Source organism: Macaca nemestrina, chromosome 7 (genome assembly GCF_043159975.1).
Source record: "Macaca nemestrina isolate mMacNem1 chromosome 7, mMacNem.hap1, whole genome shotgun sequence".
In the NCBI taxonomy this organism is placed as follows: Eukaryota; Metazoa; Chordata; class Mammalia; order Primates; family Cercopithecidae; genus Macaca; species Macaca nemestrina.
The window spans coordinates 172410455-172433524 of NC_092131.1; the positions used below are offsets into that span (position 1 = coordinate 172410455).

General features: G+C 41.5%; 1 protein-coding gene across 8 annotated transcripts in view; it reads right to left on the bottom strand.

The window, feature by feature from the left end:
* The window catches only part of LOC139355496 (uncharacterized), a 175382-nt gene that overhangs the window by 39440 nt on the left and 112872 nt on the right, over positions 1-23070 (bottom strand). The window contains exon 5 of one of the 8 annotated variants that reach the window (XM_071067256.1): positions 9289-10195. The exons of the other annotated variants lie outside the window; for them this stretch is intronic. The gene's annotated coding sequence lies outside the window, so the exon portion shown is untranslated. Of the gene's footprint in view, positions 1-9288; positions 10196-23070 lie in introns of those variants that run through there. 8 annotated transcript variants of the gene reach the window in all.

Consider the following 23070-nt stretch of genomic DNA (forward strand, 5'->3'; position numbering starts at 1 on the left):
AAATTCCTCCTCAAAGTCTTGCTTCTCTCAAAATGTTCCATGCCCCATAGTGAGCTTCCTCCTACTTCCTTGGTCCCGCTTCCCTCCTGTGGACAGCTTAGTAAGTGCGCCCTTCCCTCCACACGCCCAGAGGGCTGACTCCTGCAGGTAGCATCTTCGCAATGGCCCCCCAAAACAGACTTGAGACAGGAGCATAAAAGGGAGGAGGAAGCAGCGCTCCTGTAGGTCTCCTGGCTCTTGCTCCAGCAGGATGGCGCAGGAAGACACATGAGGTCCTTTTTCTTAACTCAGATGTTCAGACCAGAACTCTTGTCTGGAACCAGTGAGCTGAGCCCCTGGGGAGCCAGGACTGATCCTGGTTTTAAGGCAGTTAATGCTCCCTATTCTTGCCTCCAGGTGTTTTTAAAATCCTCCCTACCCAGATAGGCACAAAAATAGATTATGTGTCTGGCTACAAAGAAAATCTATGCACATTCCTAAAAGCAAAAATGATACAAGCCATATTTCCTTCCATAAAACAAAGAAACTAAAAAGAATGAAAGGATAGCAAAAAAGAAAATAATTTATCAATAGATGCAGTTTTCAATAGATTAGACAGAAATCACAACCGAGGGAATCAGTGAGGTAGACATTAGCACTGAGAAATCGCTCTGATTACAGCAGATATGTATATAAAAAATGGAGACTGTGAATGATCATTTAGGAGGAATGAATGATAGGATGCACATTCTGTTAAGAGTTCTAGGAGAGAAATAACGGAGAGAAGGAAGTATTTGGAGCTAACAGCTGAAAATTTTCCATAATTGAGAAATGTAATCAAATCAAAGAAAAAGGAACCTAAAGAAAGTAGAAGCAATATAATAAGATTTAAACAAAATGATTTAACAGCTAACTAAAATTCACAATTTCATCACTAAAATAAACAGTTCTTTGCAATGAAAAGAGCAGACATTTAAAAATATTGTCTAACATAATTAAATACAAATATAATTTAAAAAGCAAGTTGATATAAATGTATAAATATATTTAAAATATAAGAAGATATTCTTAAAAATATGTTAATATATTTTAATGTCCAGATTAAATGGACAATTTTTGAGAAAACTATAAATTATCATTTTTAACTCAATAAGAAACAAAATTCAAGCAGTCAAAAGCATCTAAACCAAAAGTAAAAGATAATGCAAAGAAAAAATCTATCCATAATAATGAAACCAAGTTCAGCGATTTTCTTGAGTTAATAAATTTTATGAAACTTTAGCTCACATATTAGATTATCCCTGTGCGATACAGACTTTGCTAGAGCATAAAACAATGTGGGACACCTGCTACCTTATTCTGTGAGGCTAGCATAAAACTAACACCACAACTAGACAAAGCTGAGACAAAACTAAATGAGATCAGCCATTCTTACTAACACAGAGAGGGGCAGAAATTAAACCCAAAAATTATCTTAGCAAATTTCACAGAATAATGATTTTTAAAAATTTGTGTGTCTTGTAAAATCAAGACTTAGATATGCAAACATGATTCAATAGCTTCAAAATCTATTAATTCAATTGTCTTCAAATTAAAAGAGAAAAGCAAGATCATCTCGATCAATATCAAGAAAGCATTTGCTAAAATTCAACATCCTGATTACATTTCTGATAAAAACGTAAACAAAGCAACACAGTAAAGTTAGAAATAAAAGAAAACTAGAAAACTGGAGCAAACATTATAGCTAATGGCAAAATATCAGAAATATTCATGTCAAAATTATACACGAGAAAAGGACATCTACTAGCACCACTTTTATGCAACAGCGAATAAGAAATCTTAGCAATAAATACAGAAAAACTGTACAGAAAGCATGAAGAAAAAGACAAAACTGCCATTAAAAAAGTTTTATCTGGTAATCTACCCCAAAATTTCACAAAATTAACTGATAAACTATATTAACTAGTAAAGTGGTCTGATATAAATGTTTAAAAATACTTACTAACAATAACCAATTGGAAAACATGGTAGAAAGAAACAAATGCCCTTACCAATTGTTTAAATGCACACAAAATCCCAGGGAATAACTTTTATTATCTAAATGGACCCTGTTCTAACATTACAGAGACCCCAATATCTAACAACTCCCTTGGCAATGTGAGGTGGTTCAGGCAGGTGTGGAGGCTCTGGGTGCACAGGTGAGCAGTGACTCTACCATCTTTTATACATTGCTTCCAAGGCCATCGTAGAGTTGCAATCCTGGTTAGCCAGAGAGGAGGAAATCATGGAAGACTGTGTATGGAAGGTTGTTATGGGGTGGCCTGGAAGCGGCATTCATGTTCCACTAGTGAGCTCTCAATCACATGGCCACAAGTAAATTATCAACTCCACCTAACTACAGGAAACATAGAAATTGTGTGTTGCAGGTTGCACAAGTAATTGCAAGAGGGGCTTGGAAAAGAAGAGGGGATAGATTTTTAACAGTCAGGCATCTCTGTCACAATCTCCCCAAGGGATGAAAAGCTGTCTGCACCCTTCTTCCCATCTATGGAGCTCACTCAAGTCCTTCCCCTGGAGATAGACTCCAAGTCTCAACCAGCTCAAAGTCTGGGATCTTTGGGTGTTGCCCTGTCTTCCCCATCCTGGTGGAATATGGACCTCATCATGCAGCTGCTGTGAATGACCTGCCCTGGTGGAGAAGACACAGAGTAATCCCAGTAAAACCTCCCATTAAGGAGGAGCGGTCCAACAGGAAATACCAGGACACACACAGCAATCACCTGTCCCCTACCTATAGGGTACCAGGAGCAGCTAGCTGGGCCAGAATCTTGGAAGGGCCTTGATTAGACATTGGATCTGAGCTCTGGGAGAATCTGCTTTGCCCACATTTCTCAGCTGCATCTGCATCCTCCATTTGGGGAGACTTTTTCTCTCCATTTTCCTTCATGACTCTATTTGAAGTGAGCATTAGAGAATATGACAGGTGTGGGGAGGGCTATATGGTTTTTGTAGCAGTTTTCCTGCTGGTGTCAAATTAGGGGCCCAAAGTTTTCGTACATCTTCAGGTTTTCTTAGGTTCATGCATTCTTTGGTAATACGAGTTCTTCAAAAACTTAGTAGGATGCTTATCCATTGTCTAGCAGTGAATTTTACATGCCAACAAGCATACCCATACTTGTAAAACCTATTCATTGTTTATCTGACATTTATATTTAATGAGATGTACTATATTTTCTTATTTGGTAAATTTGCCAGCCCTAAAGTTATCATGGAGAGCCTGTCCAAATGTCTGACCCTGTGTGGCTGGGGCCTTTCTGTAGACTGAATCTTCATGTCTATCCCAAATTAATATGTTGAAACCTAATTCCCAACTGGGATGGTATTAGGAGGTGGGGCCTTTGAGAAGTGATTAAGTCATGAGGCTGGACCTCATTTTATGATTATTGCCCTTAGAAAAAGATACCCCGGAGACTCCTTCCTGCTTCCACCATGTGAGGTTATAGGAGAGGGACATCTATGAGTCAGTAATCAGGCCCTTACCAGACACTGAATCTGCGAGCACAATGATTTTGGACTCAGCCTACAGAACTGTGAGAAACAAATTTCTGTTGGTAAGGCACTCAGTTTGTGATATTTTTGTGATAGCAGCCTGCTTGGACTAAGGCAGGCTTCCATGTCTCCAGCTCTTCTCCAGTGTAGTGCCCATTGCCCAACCACTACTTTAGGCCATGTATTTCAGGGCTCATCTATGGCATCGCACCTTCCTAAGGTCGCTGGTTTGATACTGGTTAGGGTAAAATCAGCTGTGGCAACAGACTCAAACATGTAACAACTCCATCCAAGAGCAGTTCGTTTTCACTCATCTAACAGCCCAGGGCAGCAGTCCAGATGGTGAGGTTGGGACTCTGCTCCACTGCATCATTCAGGGAGCCAGGGCTTCTGTCACCTTCCACAGCTTTCTCCCAAGATCACCCTGGGAGTTGTCATCCAAGGCAGGAAGGAAAGAGAGCTTAAAGTGTGGGATGGTTTTAAGGTCCTGGCTTGGAAATAACAGCCATCACTTCTGCTCAAATTCCACTAACTACGACCTCAGTCAGATGACCCCAACTAATTGCAAGGGAAGCTGGGAAGGGAATCTAACTGCTTGTGCAAAGTAAAGGGTTGATTAAATTTTGAAGAGTTGCCAGCAAATTCTACCATAAACCTGACAAAGAATATACAAGCCCGATGTGAGTAAAACTGTAAACTTTGTTAAGAATGTTAAAAAAAAAAAAAAAAAAAAAAAAAAAAACTAAGTAAGAGGAGACATACCCTATACCTACATTGAAAGATAGAGTCATGGACAATGTAAATTATCTCCAGGTTAATCTATACATCTCCTGAAACTGTAATTGAAAATTTCAGTTTAACTGAAAGTTTTATGAACTTGATAAAAGGTTTTTAAAATTCATATGGCAGATGTTTTAGTCAGTTTTGCGCTGCTGTAACCAAATATCTGAGACTAGGTAATTAATACAGAACAGGAATTTATCTCTGACCGTTCTACAGCCTCAGTCCAACTGAGGTCCTAGCTGGCTCAACTATCAGGTAAGGGCTGTTCTCTGCTTCCAAAGTGGTGCCTTGAATGCTACTACGTCTTCTAAAAGGGACAAATGCTGTGTCCTCACATGGCAGAAGAGAAGTCCGTTTCCATGCTGCTGACAAAGGCATACCCGAGACTAGGCAATTTACAAAAGAAAGAGGTTTTTTGGACTTACAGTTCCGTATGGCTGGGAAGGCCTCACAATTATGGCAGAAGGTGAAATGCATGCCTCACATGGCAGCAGGCAAAAGAAGAGAGCTTTTGCGGGGAGACTCCCGTTTTTAAAACCATCAGAACTCATGCGCCTTACTCACTATCACGAGAACAGCACGGGAAAGATGTGCCTGATTGATTCAATCACCTCCCACCAGGTCCTTCCCACAACACCTGAGAATTCAAGATGAGATTCAGGTGGGGACACAGACAAACCATATCAGGAAGGAAGGGTGAAATGGGGCCAGAGTTCCTCCTTTAAGCCCTTTTACAATGATAATAATTTGAAGAAACCTAAACACCTCTCAAAACGCCCCATGTCCCAACACTGTTGCATTGGGCATTATGTTTCCAACATACGAATTTTGGGGGACACGTTCAGACCACAGCAGTGGAGAATGTCTAATTCATTTTTACAAAGAGAACAATAAGATGGCAAATTTACTTGTATTTCATTCCATTTTGTGTTCCCATAAAGGAATACCTAGGGCTGGGTAATTTATAAAGAAAAGCAGTTTATTTGGCTCATGGTTCTGCAGGCTGCACAAGAAGCATGGTGTAAACACTTGCTTCTGGTGAGGGCCTCAGGCTGCTTCCACCATGAGTAGAAGGTGAAGGGGAGCAGGTTTATGATATGGTGAGAGAAAGACTGAGAGAGAGGGTGAGAGAGGGAAGGGGGTCTCAGGCTCTTTTTTTGTTTTTTGTTTTTTTGGAGACAGAGTCTCGCTCTGTCTCCCAGGCTGGAGTGCAGTGGCGCCATCTCAGCTCACTTCAAGCTCCGCCTCCCGGGTTCACGCCATTCTCCTGCCTCAGCCTCCCGAGTAGCTGGGATTACAGGCGCCCATCACCACACCCAGCTATAGTAGAGACGGGGTGTCACTGTGTTAGCCAGGATGGTCTCGATCTCCTGACCTTGTGATCCGCCCACCTCGGCCTCCCAAAGTGCTGGAATTACAGGCTGAGCCACCGCGCCCGGCGTCTCAGGCTCTTTTAATCACCCAGCTCTCTCATGAGCTATTAGAAAAAGGTCTCACTCACTGCCAAGCGGATATCACCAAGCCATTTACGAGGGATCTGCCCTGTAACCCAAGCACTTTCCACTACCCCCCACCTCCCAACACTGGAGATCAAATTCAGCGTGAGATTTGGAGCGGACAAACATCCAACTATACCAGCTTTTTCTTATCACTATAGATCTGTTGCATTTAAAACAGTGTAGTTTTGGTACCAAAGTAGAAAAATAGAGCAGATAAACAGGCTCGAGGTTTCAGAAATATATCCTTAATATTATTCATTCTTAAAAAAGGAAGGAAATCCTGTCACATGCTACAACATGGATGAATCTTGAAGCCACTATGCTAAGTGAAAGAAGCTGGTCATAAAAAGAATGCTGCATGATTTTACTTCTATGAGATACCTAGAGTAGTCAAACTCATGCAGACAGAAAGTACACTGGGAGTTTCCAGGCTTTCCAGGCTTTTCACCCTTTTGAGGGTGAAATGAAGAGTTATTTTTTAATGGGTACAGAGTTCAGTTTTGCAAATTAAAAATGTTCTAGAGAGAGATGGTGGTCATGATTGCACAACAATGTGAATGTACTTAATACTACTAAATCGTACACTTAAAAACAATTAAGATATAAATTTTTATGTGTTTTTGCTATAAAATTTTTAAAACTCTTTAAAAATTAATATACTCTTCTGTTAATGAGATAATAGCTTATGACAAAGATAATGGTGTTTAAAGTCAATAGTAAACGAATAGCTCATTCAATAAATAATTTGGAGATAATTAGATATCTACATGAAAAAATTTTTCTTACATTATAAAAAATGTTCAGATATAAAACAGAACTGTAAACTTATTAGGAGAAAACATTATAGAGTATTTTCATAATATTGCAGTGGTATAAATGCCAGATAAAAATTAAGATTGTAAATTTAATGAAAGAAAATATATGGAGTGGTTTCATTATATTGAAGTGACGTACAAATATTTCTAAGCAATGTGCAAAAATCAAAAGTCCTAAATAAATCTAATGAAATGTTTGTCTTCATAAAAACCTGAAATCTTCTTTAGTGAAAAAGCAAAACACCATAAAGTTAATAGGCAAGTGGTAGATTGGTAGATAATATTTGTAACATATTTAATCAATAAGGATGAATATCAACAATATATAAAGAGATCCTAAAATTGATACAAAAGAAAAACATTTTAACAGAAAAATTTAGACTATGAGCATACTCTCTCAGAAGACTCAAACATAGTCAGTAAGCATATGAAAATATGTTAAACTTACTCAAAATCAAGAAATAGTATGTTACAACCATGAGACTTTTTCCTCATCTATTAGGCTGGGATTAATTTAGAAGATGCAGGGTAATCAACGTTCTCATTCATCATTGGTGGGAGTCCAAATATGTAGCCTTTCAGAAAAAGTGGCAGTAATTCTCAAAATTTAAATATGTACATATTTTGATTCATAAACTTTACACCAGGAATCTATCTTAAATATGAAGTCCATGTGGGAAAAGGCATATATACATAAAAATGTTCACTTCAGCATTGTTGATTTAAGGAGAGATTGGGAAGTTAGATATTCATCAACAAGCGAATGAATAAATAAATTTGGCTATAGCCATACTGCAGAATACTCTGCAGCCATTAAAAAGAGTAAGTTTGGCTTATAGGTACTAACCTTGGAGGATCCCTAAGACACACAGTATAACAAAACAATGCATATAGAATGATCAATTGTGTAACTGCATAATAACATAACGGAAAAGATTCATGCTGTATTGGTTGGGTATTGCCACAATTCCGTTGTGTAACAAACTCACTGGTCTTGAGAAAAATAACTTGCTCTTATGAATCTCTGGGTCATGGAGCAGCTCTATCCTGACACTGAAGCAGAGCTCTGGTCTGCTAAACATGTTTCTTGCCCTCCTGAGTCAGCAGGCTGGCCAGGACACATATTTCCTCATGGTGGTGGCAGAGGTGCAAGGGCCTGCACAGAAACGTTTCAGACCTCTTAAGGTCTTGGTTTAGAACTGGCACACAGCCACTTCTGCCCACCTGCCATTGGCCACGACAAGTCCCTTCACCAAGCCCAGAGTCAAGACACTGCCTTCCTGGAGGCCAATTTGTCCATCTGCTGATATACTAAAGTGCTAGCAATAGTTATTCCTGGGGCAGGGTAGACTCAGGGTAAGATTTTGCGTGATCATTTTGTGCATTTATGTGATAATTATTAGCACCTACTGTGTACCAACCTCTGTTTGAGGCACAGGGCAATCCACAGTAAACTAAAGAATGACCTTTCCTTCATGGAGCTTAGGTCCTGCCAGAGGAGACACCATAAAATGAGGTCAATAAGGAACATATGCAGTATGTTAGACAGCTGTTAAGTGTTACAGGAGAAAATAAAATCAAAAAGAGTCATATTTGGTCTGTGGAGGGAGGAAGTTGGGTGTCAGGGAAGTCCTCCGAGAAGAGCCTTGTGAGTGAAGATCTGAAGGAAGCCAGGAAATGAGCCGCTTAGGTGTTTGGGGAAAGAGCCTTCCAAAATAGAGGACAGCAAGTGCAAAGGCCCTGCAGGAGCATGGACCACACGTTCAAGGAAGATGAGGGACCACGGTGCTGCGGCAGAATGGAAAAGGGAAGAGGAGAAGGATGTAGCCAGAGAAGTCAGAGCCCTGTCAGGTTCTGACAGGTGTCTCCCCAGGGACTCTGGACAAACCCACAGACCTGTGCTTGGTGGGTTCCTGCTGGCCTGGTGCCATCTGGTCTGATGCCCACCTTCCTGCTGGGGGTTGCCAGGTATTCTCAGAAACTCACATTCTATTCCCATGCTCTGCCCCTAGGGACTTTTTCAAGCCTGCTGGACTAGACTTCTTTCCAGGGACAGCAAATCCTTCAGTTAACTGGGCCATGTAGGCACCATTGTCTTAAGATGCAACTGGTGAAAGTTCTGTGAAATTGACAATGACTGGTAAGTAAATGGATCAAGGATTTGGGGAAACTGATGTATAAACAACAAGATGAGAACGTTTCTGTATAGAAAAATTATAATCAATAGGACACACACACATTGTATATATAATATACATACATATACACACACACAAACACACTAATGTTTATATACACGCACACAACGTAACACATTTTTTTTCTCACTCTTTTAAGTATCAAAGAAGTGGGGGTTGATGGGGAGGAGTCCTCCTAAAAGAAAGAAATATTTGGCTGGGCACGGTGGCTCACGCCTGTAATCCCAGCACTTTGGGAGGCCAAGGCGGAAGGATTACCTGAGGTCAGGAGTTCAAGAGCAGCCTGGCCAACATGGTGAAACCTTGTCTCTACTAAAAATACAAAATTAATCAGGCGTGGTGGCATGCACCTGTAATCCCAGCTACTCAGGAGGCTGAGGCAGGAGAATCGCTTGAGCCAGAGGTTGCAGTGAGCCGAGATCATGCCACTGCACTCCAGCCTGGCCGACAGAGCGAGACTCTGTCTGAAAATGAATAAATAAATAAATAAATAAACAAACAAATAAATATTTTTCCATTGCATTTAAGCAGTAGTGCATTTTAGCTAATTTCTACAATTACCACTGATGTAGCAGATGGAGAAATCTATCAAGTCCCTAAATTCTAATAACCTTGATGCCATAAGCCACATGAACAATGTTAACATTACTCCCTTGAAATTAACAAGTTAACCAGCTTTGCCCTTGCAGAGCTCATAAAGATCACAGATTTTATCCAGCCAATTATGTGTTAGACGTAGACAGGTTCCCAACACAGCCACAATCCAGCAGGTGATGGAGTGTGCTGGCTCTCTGGGACACTTCCAGGACAGATGTGTACCGTCCTACAAAACAGCTCACGCAATTCAAAGACATCACGACGGGGCTGATGTCAAAAGCACACTAAGTACTTAATAATGAGTTTGCATGGTTGTATAGTTAATAATTACTGTTAGGAAATCTACAATGGCTAAAATACACCCCTCCATTTCTCCAGTAAGTAGTGTTTAGATACCTATCTTTTTGAAGTTTAAAAATAAGTATGAACTCTAATATCATTTGGGCTCCTTCTTCAAAGCTGTTTCTCCTTGACTCTTTAATGAGTAAAAAAAATACACATAAAGTACAGACAGTGTGAGCCGTTTATGAACATCTGATGTGAGATGTTAGGGTTGACCTGGTGTGTCTTTTGTCTTGAATGCAATGCTGAGTGGGAAATGGGATTCCTATAACCCAAGGCGTGCAGTGGTATTATGATTCAATTATCACCTCAATTGCAGGGGAAGAAAGGCATACTGCAGCAAGTGCCTTGGGTGCTGTACCTGACCTTCACGGTGGTGGTGACTGCAAGGCTTGCGTCACGTTCAGAGAATTAGACAGCTTTTCCAGTGACACTAAAAGCAAAACAAAGCATCTTTGTTTTACTTACAAGCAGTAAGGCAGATAGAGCTGTGTAAAAGAGATGCAGAATTTAATTGAGTAGGTACAAAATTACAGGGTAAGTTCAATCCTCAGACTCAACAATACATTTGTGTAAAAGTTAGGCTTTGATTGTAGCAGGGGGCTCTCCAAGACTTGGAATTGGGTTATCTGTATGGATTCAAGAAAAACTGGGAAACTTACACCCCAAGTCTCTCTGAGCCATCCTTGCTGGAGGAAGCAGCCTCTCCTCCCTGCCTGTAGAATCTTCCCTTATTTGAAGACCTTTTTATAACTTCGCACGCTTAAGCTCCACGGTAAGGTGATATCTAAGACTGTCAGGACTCACTCCCATCACCCGTTAGTGCATGAGACCCAAAATTAGGGTCACAAATGTCAAGTATGCTCCACAGGGAGAAATGCAAAGTCCAATCCAGAAAGGCATGCTTTATAGGAGAGAGAGAGGAGAAAAAAAAAGACAGAGAGAGGGAAGAAAAATGATTAAAAGGGCAATACTCACCAATTCAAAGTACCAGAAACATGGGTAAATGTAGTGCATGAATCCTAAGAACATTACACCACAGAGCACAGCATTCAACACTGAATAGGCTGACCCCATCCATGTGAGAGCACTTACAGAGATTCTAGCTGAATGTGCTGACTTGGGCACCATGGAGCAGCTCTCACAGTTTGCATGGATGGTGGAGTGAATTTGAACTTAATGATGGCTCACATCTGAAGAGGCCAAACTCTCCTGCTGTCTGTGATGGACTTGTTCAAAGAAATCTCTGCATCCCAGAGAACATCCTCTTCCACCACACCCAGGACACCATCGTGGCTGAACTTGGTGAGCAAGCACAGCAAGAACCCGAAATGTCTTAATGAGGCACATGTGTGGCAAAGAGTGAACAATAGACCCCATGAAATCTCAAGGCCCACGCCTTGGGGAGGTTTCTCACGGCTCTGTGATCTGAAGCATGTTTGGGTATTTCTTCCAAAGTAAAAGAGAAGTTGTTATTTCATCTATTACCTACCACTAAAAAATGGGCACCGTGTTGAGAAAATGTCTTTGGAGGCAACAAATACCACATTTGAGAGTGCTGTACCAACCCATGTATTAAGTAACCAACAAAGCTCCAAGGTAAGTGTCTGGGACCATATGGACACGCATAAAAGCATAATTGAAGGCCAGGCATGGTGGCTCACGACTGTAATCCTAGCACTTTGGGAGGCTGAGGCAGGCGGATCACAAGGTCAGGAGTTCGAGACCAGCCTGGCCAAAATGGTGAAACTCCATCTCTACTAAAAATATGAAAATTAATCGGGCATGATGGCAGGCACCTGTAATCCTAGCTACTCGGGAGGCTGAGGCAGGATAAACGCTGGAACACAGGAGGCGGAGGTTGCAGTGAGCCGAGATCTCACCACTGAACTCCAGCTTGGGTGACAGAGAGAGACTCTGTCTCAAAAATTAAATAAATAAATACATAAAGCATAATTGAAAATCTGTTTTCAGGAGCTTCTTGCAAGCCCAAATGAGAATCACAATGCAAATATCTAGGGCTTGGGAGAAAAGCCATGTACTATTCTGCATATAATTATTATTTTAAGAATCAACTCTTATCTTTCTATGCTACTGAGCTTTGTCAAGACAAAATGAGAGCTTCATGACCACTGTTCATCATGAATTGGCTATGCACCAACACACTAGGCCATAAGGTGGGAGGAGGAGAAGATCGGGCAAGTCCAGAAACAGGTTTCATGAGCAGGTGACTGCTAAGGACTCCAGTTGCATCTTTTCCTTCTTCTCCATCTTTTCTTCCCATAATTTACACTTAGGACCTCATTGGGAGTTGCCTACAGTGGCTGGTTTGCAGATGGTTCTGATATGCTGGCACCAGCCATAAATGGATCGCTGCCAATGCTACTGCTTCATTCAAGGGTAGCGCTGAAGAACAAAGGGAAAAGAACAGCTTCCCAGTGAACAAAACTTGAAGCAGTAAAATTTAGTTTTTCATTTTGTCTGCATAACAGATGGCCAGAAGTATAGATCTACACAAACTACATGTGCAGTGCTCTGAGTAGATGGTCAGAGACTGGGAAATAATGGGATTGGATAACCAGTGACAGACTGAAGAAGAGATGTGTAAATGGACTTCTCAGAATGGACACAGGGTGGGGCATACCTGTGTCCCATGTGAATGTTCCCCGAAGGTCATCTGCTCCACAGCAGACTTCCAGGAATCAGGGGGATGTGATGACACATTCAATGGGTGTCCTGGAAGGCTCCGGGGTGTTTGCTCAATGGGTCCAGGTATAAAGTGGCTAAGGAAGTGGTGATAGAAGCCACTTATGGGTTCAGCAGCATTAACTTCCAGGGGATCCACTCAGCCACATGACAGGGCAAGCAGATGGCAACACTGATCTCCACCAATTACTGCCTTGTCCTGATATAATGGCAGAATGGCCTGAGAATACTCAGTTACAGCGCTGATCAAGTGACAGTATCCTGGAAGTGGTATATGCTTTGAAGCAGCAATCAATAAACAGAATACAGGAGTCTGGAAATCAAAGAGGCATAATTGGAAATGGTTCTTCTCATATTCCTTCTGCAGGATTTTTGCTTCTCCCTCCAGAATATTGTGCTTTGCTGGTTTGGAGATACTAGTTCCAAAGGGAGAAGCGCTTCTGCTGGAGAAAATAAGGCTGTGTCCGTTGAATGGGATATTGAGGCTTTATTCTGTCATTTGAGGCTTCTTATTCCACTACAAAGAATAGAGTAACTGTCCGGGCTGATCTCTAAGCAGAAATTGGGTTTCTGCTCACAAGGGAGGTAGAAAGAACTATGTCCCCCGTAAAAACCCAGGGGATGCTCTTGAGCGCCTCTTGGCTCTGCCATGTCTAATCGAAAACGTCAGTGGACAATTTTGTGGGCTAGACTGTGTCCCCCGAAAAAGCTATGCTTTGGGGGTCCTAACCCCCAATACCTGTGAACGTGATCTTATTTGGGAGTACAGTGTTTGCAAATGTAATCAAGGGTAGATGAGCTGGATAAGGGTGGGCTCTAGTCCATGTGACTATTGTCCTTATAAGAAACAGAGAAGAGACACAGACACACACAGAAAGAGTGCCATGTGACAATGGAGGCAGAGACTGGAATGATGGAGCAACAAGCCGAGAAATGACCAGGACATGCCAGCAACATCAGAGCTAGGAGAGGGGTCTGGGGAGGCTTTTCTTTCAGAACCTCCAGAAGGAATGGATTCTGCTGACATCTTGATTTGGGACTTCCAGCCTCTAGAATTGTGACAAAATAAATTTGTTTTTTAAGCCACCACCCAGTTTGTGGTAATTTATTTTTTCAGCCTTTGGAAATAGATATGAACAATAATAGCAACTCCACAAAGGCAGGGCTGCTAAGGACTCAGACCCTTCGGGAATTAAGTTTTGGGTCACCCGACCAGAAAAAGGATCCCCAAATAGTTGAGATCAGTATTAGCTATGATACTGTGGCCAGAAATGAGGACTGTAGCAGCTAGCCATATTTTCTTCCTTACAAACATATGTGTGCACACATGTGTGCATATATGTGCATGTGTGGGCACGCATGTTGTAAACTAAAAATAGAATCCAGGCTGGGCATAGTGGCTCACACCTGTAATCCCAACTCTTTGGGAGGCCAAAGCAGCTGGATCACCTGAGGTCAGGAGTTTGAGACCAGCCTAACCAAATGGTGAAACCTCATTTCTACTAAAAATACTAAAACTACTAAAAAAAAAAAAAAAAGAAAAGAAAAGGCTAGGTGTGGTGGCTCACACCTGTAGTCCCAGCTACTTGGGAGGCTGAGGCACGAGGATTGCTTGAACTGCAGAGGTGAAGGTTGCAGTGAGCCGAGATCATGCCACTGCACTCCAGCCTAGGTGACAGAGCGAGACTCTGTCTAAATAAATACATATAAAATCCAGACTCTCCCACCTATTGAACAGACCCCCTTGTGGCCAAGAGGACCCCAGAGAAACCTGAAAACTGAGTTCCTGGCCATGACAGGATGGGATGTCAGACGTGCCTTGTTATGCCCCCTCCCTTTCATGGTTTAGTCACAATACCCAGCATTCATGTTAAAATAGAGACTGTAAGAATGACAGAACAGACTATTTGTGGCCATAAGAGACCAAATTATAAACAGGACCTACCGTGCCAGGCAAGAGGTAAGTCACACAGCCCTACACTGAAAGGATAAACTATGCTCTCACAGCCACAAGGCTTTTCTTTTTCTCTAGCAGCTAAACCAGCCCTAGAGTCAAGGTAAGCAATATTAAAACAATTACAATCCATCCAGCTCACAGACACACACTCACTCACTAAACCCGTTCCACCAGCCACAGTTACAGCTTCGATCAGACAAGAGACTGATTTCAGCAACTTTCTCCTGATAAGAGCCCCCCCACCACAGGCTGGTTCTGACCGGTTTACAGAGGTTGCTCACTTAAGTGCCTTTGTCTCCTGAGAAGACCTGTTGACATATAGGGCTTAACCGTAACAAATTTAAACGTTAACCCTCCACCCCAAGGTGAATATGGGGGGTATGTTACATGCATGTTTGTTCACTAGGCATGTGTCAGGACCACCTTCATGAATATTCATAGCCCTCCCTGTAACTTGTTGAATATGTATGTTTAGCCAACCTCTTCAGAATAAAGCTTCTACAACCCAACCCCTTCTCCTTCAAAGTGCCCGTCTCCGGCTTCAGCCAGAGGCATGCTTCCCAGCCGGCAGGATGGCCACCTTGCAGGATGTAGCCCTTTATAAGAAATAAAGTCTCCTTTCCGTTTCTAAATGTAAAACTTGTCGGGTTTTTTTCAGTTAACAATGTCCATTTAAACTTTTCAAATAGAGGGTCTGCAAATGTTTGGCATGGGAAAGTGCAGGCATGTTTCATGAGCAGGTGTCAGAAATTAGTATCAATTTTACCAGGTGACTCTCCAACAGGGAGCAAGGAAGGAATCTCTGCCATTTTCATAGAGCCACTGATTGACCCACTCATTGCAAATGCTGAGCAAGACCTCACCTTCACTCACCCCGTCCTGAACCAGACTGGCAGAGTTCTTGTCCCACTCAGAGATAGCATTCTACATCCTATCTGAGTGACAGGATCAGCCCTGCCCTTATCAGCCCTCCGTGGATTCCATAATGAGGCTCCTACGAGTCTCATCTTCTCATTGTCTCAACTACAAGCCCTCTCCCGTTTATAGCACAAACTCCTCCAGTCCTGTGAAAACTGTGATCATCAGGAACTTTGATTTTACCCATGTTTTTTTCCTCCTACACTGCTTCCCTCCACTTATCCGGAAACCCATCAATCTCTAAATGCTCTGCTCATGTATAATATCTTCGCTAAACTTCTGCACATCTCTAACCCATTAATGTCACTAGTTCATGCTTAATTCCTCCCCATTCATTTTATGAGATTTTGTTTAGCCCTAAAGATCTTTTCCATCTGTCTTGAAATTCTTACTTCTTTCTCCTTTTCCCACTAAAGTTGATAGGTTACTCAGTCGTATTTGCTTTTCCCCAAAATATTCTTATTGCTATGCACTGTGATTCTTACTGCTGCTGCTAGCATTAGTTCTACAATGGCAAGGGCTGCTACTCATAATTGCAAAGATGAGACACATGATAAGTCCTTACTAGGCTCCAGACCCTGCACTAAGTACTTGTCATGCATCATTTCCACCATATAATCCTCACTGAGACCTCGTGAGAGAAGGATTATCCTTATTCTCATTTTACTTATAGAAAACTGAGGCTTTCGGAAACAGGCTTGTGGAAGTTAAGCGATTTTCCTGTAGAGAGCTCAGGGAAGTGTCCTGTTCCTTAAACAAAGTTCTGTTTTTGTTTTTTTTTGTTTTGTTTTTTTTGCCAAATTCAATCCTTAAAATAGAGGAATGATCCGCTTTCCTTCAACAGATTTTGATGTCAGAAAGCACTGACTCATGCAAAGGTCCACATTTTCAGACTCACTGGCAAGCTGGTTGGTGCAGACAAGCCTTTGCCTGAATCAAATCTCAATTGTTTCAAAGTAGAGTTGGGCAGAGCCTAGGCTCTTTGTGAGGGTGCTTAGGTGTCACTATGAACGCCAGACAAGGGAGAGGGTGAGTGTGAGGGAGCGAGTGAGGCCAGAGCTTCAGCCAAAACAGCTATACTTTTGTCTATGTATATGCGTGTGTCTATATGTGTATATGTATGTTTGTGTACATGTATGTGATATGCATGGATACATGCTCATGTATATGCACTTTGTGTGTATTTGCATATGCATTTGTACGTGTATGGGTATATGCATGTATATTTATATGTAGATAGTGGGTAACTTTTCATTTCCCAGCAGGCTCAGATGCTTTAGAAACATAGTTTGAGATTCACTGCTTTAGGACCACAGACTCACGATGAAAGACAAAAACGAAAAGTAAACAGAGTTAGGGAGATTAAATCTATAACCAAAGACAACATGAGTATTTAATGTCAGCTACTTAAGCTCTAGTTTCCCCCTTGTGGTGAAAGGCTTGTTCCCTGAGGTCTTCTCTCTCGAAGGCTAGGGGCAGGAACTCCTTGGGGAACTGGATGAGTAACTGGGATCTTTCAGTCCTGGGGTTGGGCTGTGCCTGTGGCTCAGAAACTCCTCAGCCTGTGACCTCACAGGCTGGATCTGGCCCTCGCCCTGCCGCTCAGACTGTGACATCTCCTCAAACCCTTCCTGCTCCAGCAGGTGGCTACTGTGCTGCTCTCCTGCCAGCCTGGGGACTATGGTCTCTTAGGGCTTCGTTATAAGACGCACCTTTTATCCCCTGGATAGTTTTTATGACTTTGTTCGTTATTTACAGGCCAAGTTCAGTGGCCCCTGGAAACACAGTCACAATCTGCAACCCTGCTCTTACATTATGATCTTATTAAGAAATAGATCCCACACAACTGGCACAAGGATGCCAGAAGCTGATATTTCTAATTAGTAAACCAAAATGTGCCTCTGAACGCCCCAAGAGAAAAGGAAATAAAGAAATAAAAGTGAAATATGCAACCAGCAATGAGGATGATTCTGTTACTTCAACTATGCCTAAGATAGCCTGACCTTTCGCTGGAAATGGCCAGTCCTTTCTGGACCGTTAGGCAGAGAACTAAAAGTCAGGAGCTTCATGAAGAGGGTGGAGATGAGGTTAGGCTCGCCAAGGCCTGCCTGCCATCCCATCGCACTGGGGTGACGGGAGGTTCCATCCTGTTTCAGAAATTAGCACACTGAGCCTTTGGAATCCTGTAGGTCTCTCGTAGATTGCAGCCTGTCGGGTGGTGTCCCTCAAGCAGCCCTACCTTCTTAATGTGAAGAGCAGCACTCAGGCAACGTGACTTCCTCCAGCTTCAAAGGCAAACAAAACTTCAAAGGCTGATGTAGCCTTTCTTTTTCTTTACAGCAGATCACTAACAGAGCCTTTTTGTACATTGCAAACATTTGTAAATATATATTAATATTTGTTCTAGTCCTGACCTGAACAGAACTTTTTGCATGATGAAATGCATAAACTTCATCCCAGAAATAAATGAGCATTCTGGATAAATATTTTAGCATTTTTATGAAGTTTTTTTTTTTTTTTTTTTTTTTTTTTTTTTTGAGACAGAGTTTCGCTTTGTTGCCCAGGCTGGAGTGCAGTGGCGGGATCTCAGCTCACTGCCACCTCTGCCTCCCAGGCTGACCTGATTCTCCTGCCTCAGCAGGAGTAGCTGGGATTACAGGTGCCCGCCACCACGCCCAGCTAACTTTTGTATTTTCAGTAGACACGGGGTTTTGCCATGTTGGCCAGGCTGGTCTTGAACTACTGACCTCAAGTGATCCGCCAACCTTGGCCTCCCAAAATGCTGGGATTACAGGCATAAGCCACCATGTCCAGTCTTCATAAAGTTTTTTTTTGTTTGTTTTTGTTTTTTTAGATGGAGTCTCGCTCTGTCGCCCAGGCTGGAGTGCAGTAGCGCGATCTGGTCTCACTGTAAGCTCTGCCTCCTGGGTTCACACCATTCTCCTGCCTCAGCCTCCCGAGTAGCTGGGACTACAGGTGCCCGCCACCACCCCCGGCTAATTTTTTGTATTTTGTAATAGAGACGGGGTTTCCCTGTGTTAGCCAGGATGGTCTCGATCTCCTGACCTTGTGATCCACCCACCTCGGCCTCCCAAAGTGCTGGGATTACAGGTGTGAACCACCACGCCCAGCCCATGAAGTATTTGAATGGGCTAAGAATTCTTCCAAACCTCAGCTGAACACCTGCTCTGCTGATTCCTGACAACTCCAGCTGAGTCCCTAGGACTAGACAGAGATTTCAAGCTTCCTTTAGCAGCTATGTTGCTCTGTGCACCCATGTCTGCAACTCTTTAATCATTTTTTTTTTCTATAAAGTTTTCTAATGTATGTCAGTCTTTGAATTAGCTTCCTAGAGATCTGGAAGATCTGGAAGATTCCTTACACCATGAATATCTAAAGTTAAAAGAAATGTATAACGTAGTTGAAAAGGAATGGAAGGCGTAGTTTGAATTTTCCCTGATGTTTATAATTATTTGCAATTACTCATATCATTTTCATCCTTTTACAAGATCATGGCCCCATTTCATAGGAGAGGAAGGCAAGGGTAAGAAGGTAAAGGGATCTGCCCAAAAGCTGACAACTAACCCACTAAAGGCTCAAGGTCTTACTTAGACTCCATTTGTTTTCGAAACCAAATGTTTCTGCTCTTTCCCTCACATCACAAGGGCATGCAGAAGGATGCTTATAAATCACCACTGACTGCTGGGGTGGAAAGGAGAAACGAGTGTACAGTACAACATACAGATTCACCTGCAAACACTGTACACACCTGCCCTGGAACTCTCTCCTTGCTCTGGAGCCAAGCACAACACAGAGAGGACAAACACTGAGGTTTTAGTTCCAGGCATCTCTGTACCTGGAGACAGGCGACACCTTAAAAACACGTGATGAGGCAATTTGAATGTGAAACGTCAGGGTGCTTTCCCTAAAGCATCCTTCATGTTCCATCAGCAACTGCTCTGCGGGTGCAATCGGTTTATATTTTTTTCTCCTTCTCTTTCCACAGTCTCTCCAGATATGTCCTCCTCCCTCTGTAAGGGGATATGAGAAGCGTTGCCAGTTTAAAAACAATTGTTAATAAACATACAACTTGCATGTGCTTGCTTGAGAGGCCCATTACTGAAGAATTGGCTCCAGAAATTCTAGAATAGGAGCACTGATACAATTATGAAACTGATCCTCCCGAGCAAAATATTCTAACTTTTTGTTAACAGAAGCAAAAGGCTTTGAGTCAGCCTTCAAAATCTTTTCAGTTTGTGCCTTTGAACTTTGTGCCCTTGAGGGCGGGGAAGAGCAAAATCTACTAGTCAAGCAGAGACCTTGTCTGATTTCTTTCCACAGACTCAGAAACTGGGTAGAAATGAACTGCCTTTAAAGACAAGAAGCAATTGCAATTCCATGAGCACCAGCCTTACATCCCCATCATTTGTGTGCTGAGAAAGGTGACAGCAGCCTTCCAGGCCTTGTATTCAGATTGGCAAACTCCACAGCAGGAATGCTGAATGAGGCAGAACTTCCTCAGAAAAGTGTTGAATCAGTACATTTCAATGGAACAGCCCCCAGAGGCATAATATTTAGTGATTTCGGCCTGCATTATTTATTGACTCATCAGGAGTTTGTGGGTTTAACATTTTATGAATATGGCACCAGGTCATCTGAGAAAGTTGTAGCCACAGGAAATCTTCCCAGAAGCACATTTTCATATTATCAACAGTGCACTTCGAGGACTAAACAGAGTCCCCGCTGTGTCTCTGAGGAGAGACAGAAAATGCCACATCTTGTACAAGCCATCTCTCTCTAAGGAAGTCAAACGGCAGTGAGTAAAATCCATACCTACTTTAATTCTTTTGTTGATACTCTTGTAGTCCTTATTCTGTGCCTTCAGATTTATACAGATCTGGGCAGCTGCAATCTCTAGGACCTAAGGTAGATTTGGGCACTCAAATGAGTCCCTCCTGTTTCATTCATAAAGTGACCCCCAGATGTCTGGCATCGAAGAAAACTTTCAGTATTGAGGATGTAGAATCAAGATCAAACAAAATCCATATTCAAGGGAATTTGAAAAGCGAATTAATCTATAGTATCAGGTCTCAATAAGATACAATTTCGCCATTTTCCAAACAAAAGAAAAACTCAATATTCATGATTTTTCTCTCCTATATTACATTACATACTATTTTAAGATAATCACAAATACAGAACAAACCACCATCAGCTATTCTTAAAGAGATTGCTACAGATTTGGCCTAGAGATTTGGTTTGGTTTAATCTCAATGATTAATATTTCTATAAATTTATATTGATTGATATTACAACATTTCAAAATGCCATTTAAGAGATCAAACAAGAAATAAAGTTGTTAAGAATACTTTTACTGTGTTAGTTACACATTGATAAGATAGATAGATAGTAGATAGATAGATAGATAGATAGATAGATAGATAGATAAATAGATGGAATATATAGTCATGTACCACATAACAACATTTCAACCAACAATGGACCACATATATGATGGTGGTCCCATAAGATTATAATGGAGCGTATACAGAGGCCTAACTTTTGGCACTTGTTATTGGCATTGCAGATCAAGTAGGGGAAATGACTAATATTTAGTAATGATGCTGGGACATTTGGTTTTCCATATGAAAAAATATATATAAAATAAGTAATATTATACATATATAAGTATATAATATTATAAATATATAATATACACATAATAATATGCATAGATATATAATCTAGGTTTGTGTAAGTACACTCTATGATGTTCACACAGTGACAAAATTGCCTAATGTTGCATTTATCAGAATGTCTCCTCATCATTAAATGATGCAGGACTGTATATAAACATATAGACATATAGCATGCATGATAGCTTTCTCATGCATGGCTGAGAACAGGGCTCTGGAGCCAGAATTTTTTATTCAATTCCTGGCTCCACCAGCTGTGTGGCCTTGCCTAGGATGACTTGCCTTCCCACTTTGAGCCTCAGTTTCCTCATTTGTAAACTGGAGGTATTTCTAGTATCTACTTTGTATATCTGTAAGAGCTAGCACAGTACCTGACATATGGTAAGTACTAAATATGTGTTCACTATTATTTCTATGTGCTTATTTTATTATCAATTCCTTTTAGGACCTCAGGTGCACAGGACATCGAGCATACCACATCAGATCAAGGCCCCTCATTAACTTGAGAACAGCCTCTCTTTCATATTATATGTTTTGTCCCTGTATTATTCTGTTCTCCCATTGCTATGAAGAAATACCCGAGGCTGTGTAATTTATAAAGAAAAGAGGTTTAATTGGCTCACAGTTCTGCAGGCTGTGCAGAAGGCATGATGCTGAGTACATAGCTGAGCTTCTGCTCAGCTTCTGGGGAAGCCTAAGGCAACTTACAATCATGACAGGAGGTGAAGGGGGAGCAGGCACATCACATGGCCAGAGGAGGAAGAAGAGAGAGAGAGTGAAGGGGGAGGTGCCACACACTTTTCAACAACCAGATCTTGCAAGTACTCACTCTGTCATGGGAGCGCACCAAGGGGATAGTGATAAACCATTCATGAGCAACCACCCCCATGATCCAATCACCTTCCCCCAGGCCTCACCTCCGACGTTGGGAATTACAGTTCGACGTGAGATTTGGGCAGAGACACAGATCCAAACCTTATCAGTCCCCATCTCCTGCTTCATTCTACCCCCAACTACAGGTTTCATTTTAATTTAATTTAATAGTTGGTATGCATTCTTTCCTTCTAGGTGACATCATAAAATACGTAGACATGTTTTGTATGCATACATTTTAAATTACATAAATGGAATTTTGCTTCTTCCTTTTTCCCTCAGATAAGTGTTTTTAAGATATCCTTGTTGCTGTGTGCACATCTTGTCAGTATCATGCATTCACCATATTTTACACGTCTATTACTGCAGTTGTTGGTTGAACTATGTTCCGCCAAACATATGTTGAAGCCATAACTCGATGTAATTAAACTAAGATGAGTTTTTACTGTATTAAAATCCAAATCCTAAAACCCTAAATCTGAAGACTTTTGTTCTTATGAGAGAAATGTGAAGACATATACAGGAAAGAAGGCCATGCAAAGATGGAGGCAGAGATTGGAGTCGTGGTGCTACAAAGCAGGGAATGTTAAGGATGGTTTCTAACCATCAGGAATTGGAGGAGGCAAGGAATAATTCCTCTCTAGGAACTTCAGAGGGAGCATGGACCTGCCAACAATTTCATTTCAGACTTCTCATCTTTACAACTCAGAGACAATAAATTTATTTTGTTTTAAGCCACTCAATTCAAGACAGTTGGTTATAGCAGCCCTAGAAAACTAGTACAAAGTCTCCAACTATTTCTGTAGAACTATCTATTTCTTCCTTTAATTCTGTCAATATTTGTTTCATATCTTTTGGGGATCTATTGTTTGATACATATATATTTATAATTGTTAATATCTCCTTGGTGAATTGACCTTTTAAATCAATATTTAATACATTTTTGTCTTTTGCAACAATTTTTGAATGAAAGTCTACTTTATCAAATATTAGTGTAGCCACTCTAGCTCTATTTGCATGGACTATCTTCTTACATCCTTTCCTTTTCAATCTATAATATTTGTGTCTTTGGCTTTAAAATGAGTCTCTTTTAGGCAGCATATAGTTGGACCATTTAAACAAAATCTATTCTGCCAGTCTCTGTCTTTTGACCAGTGA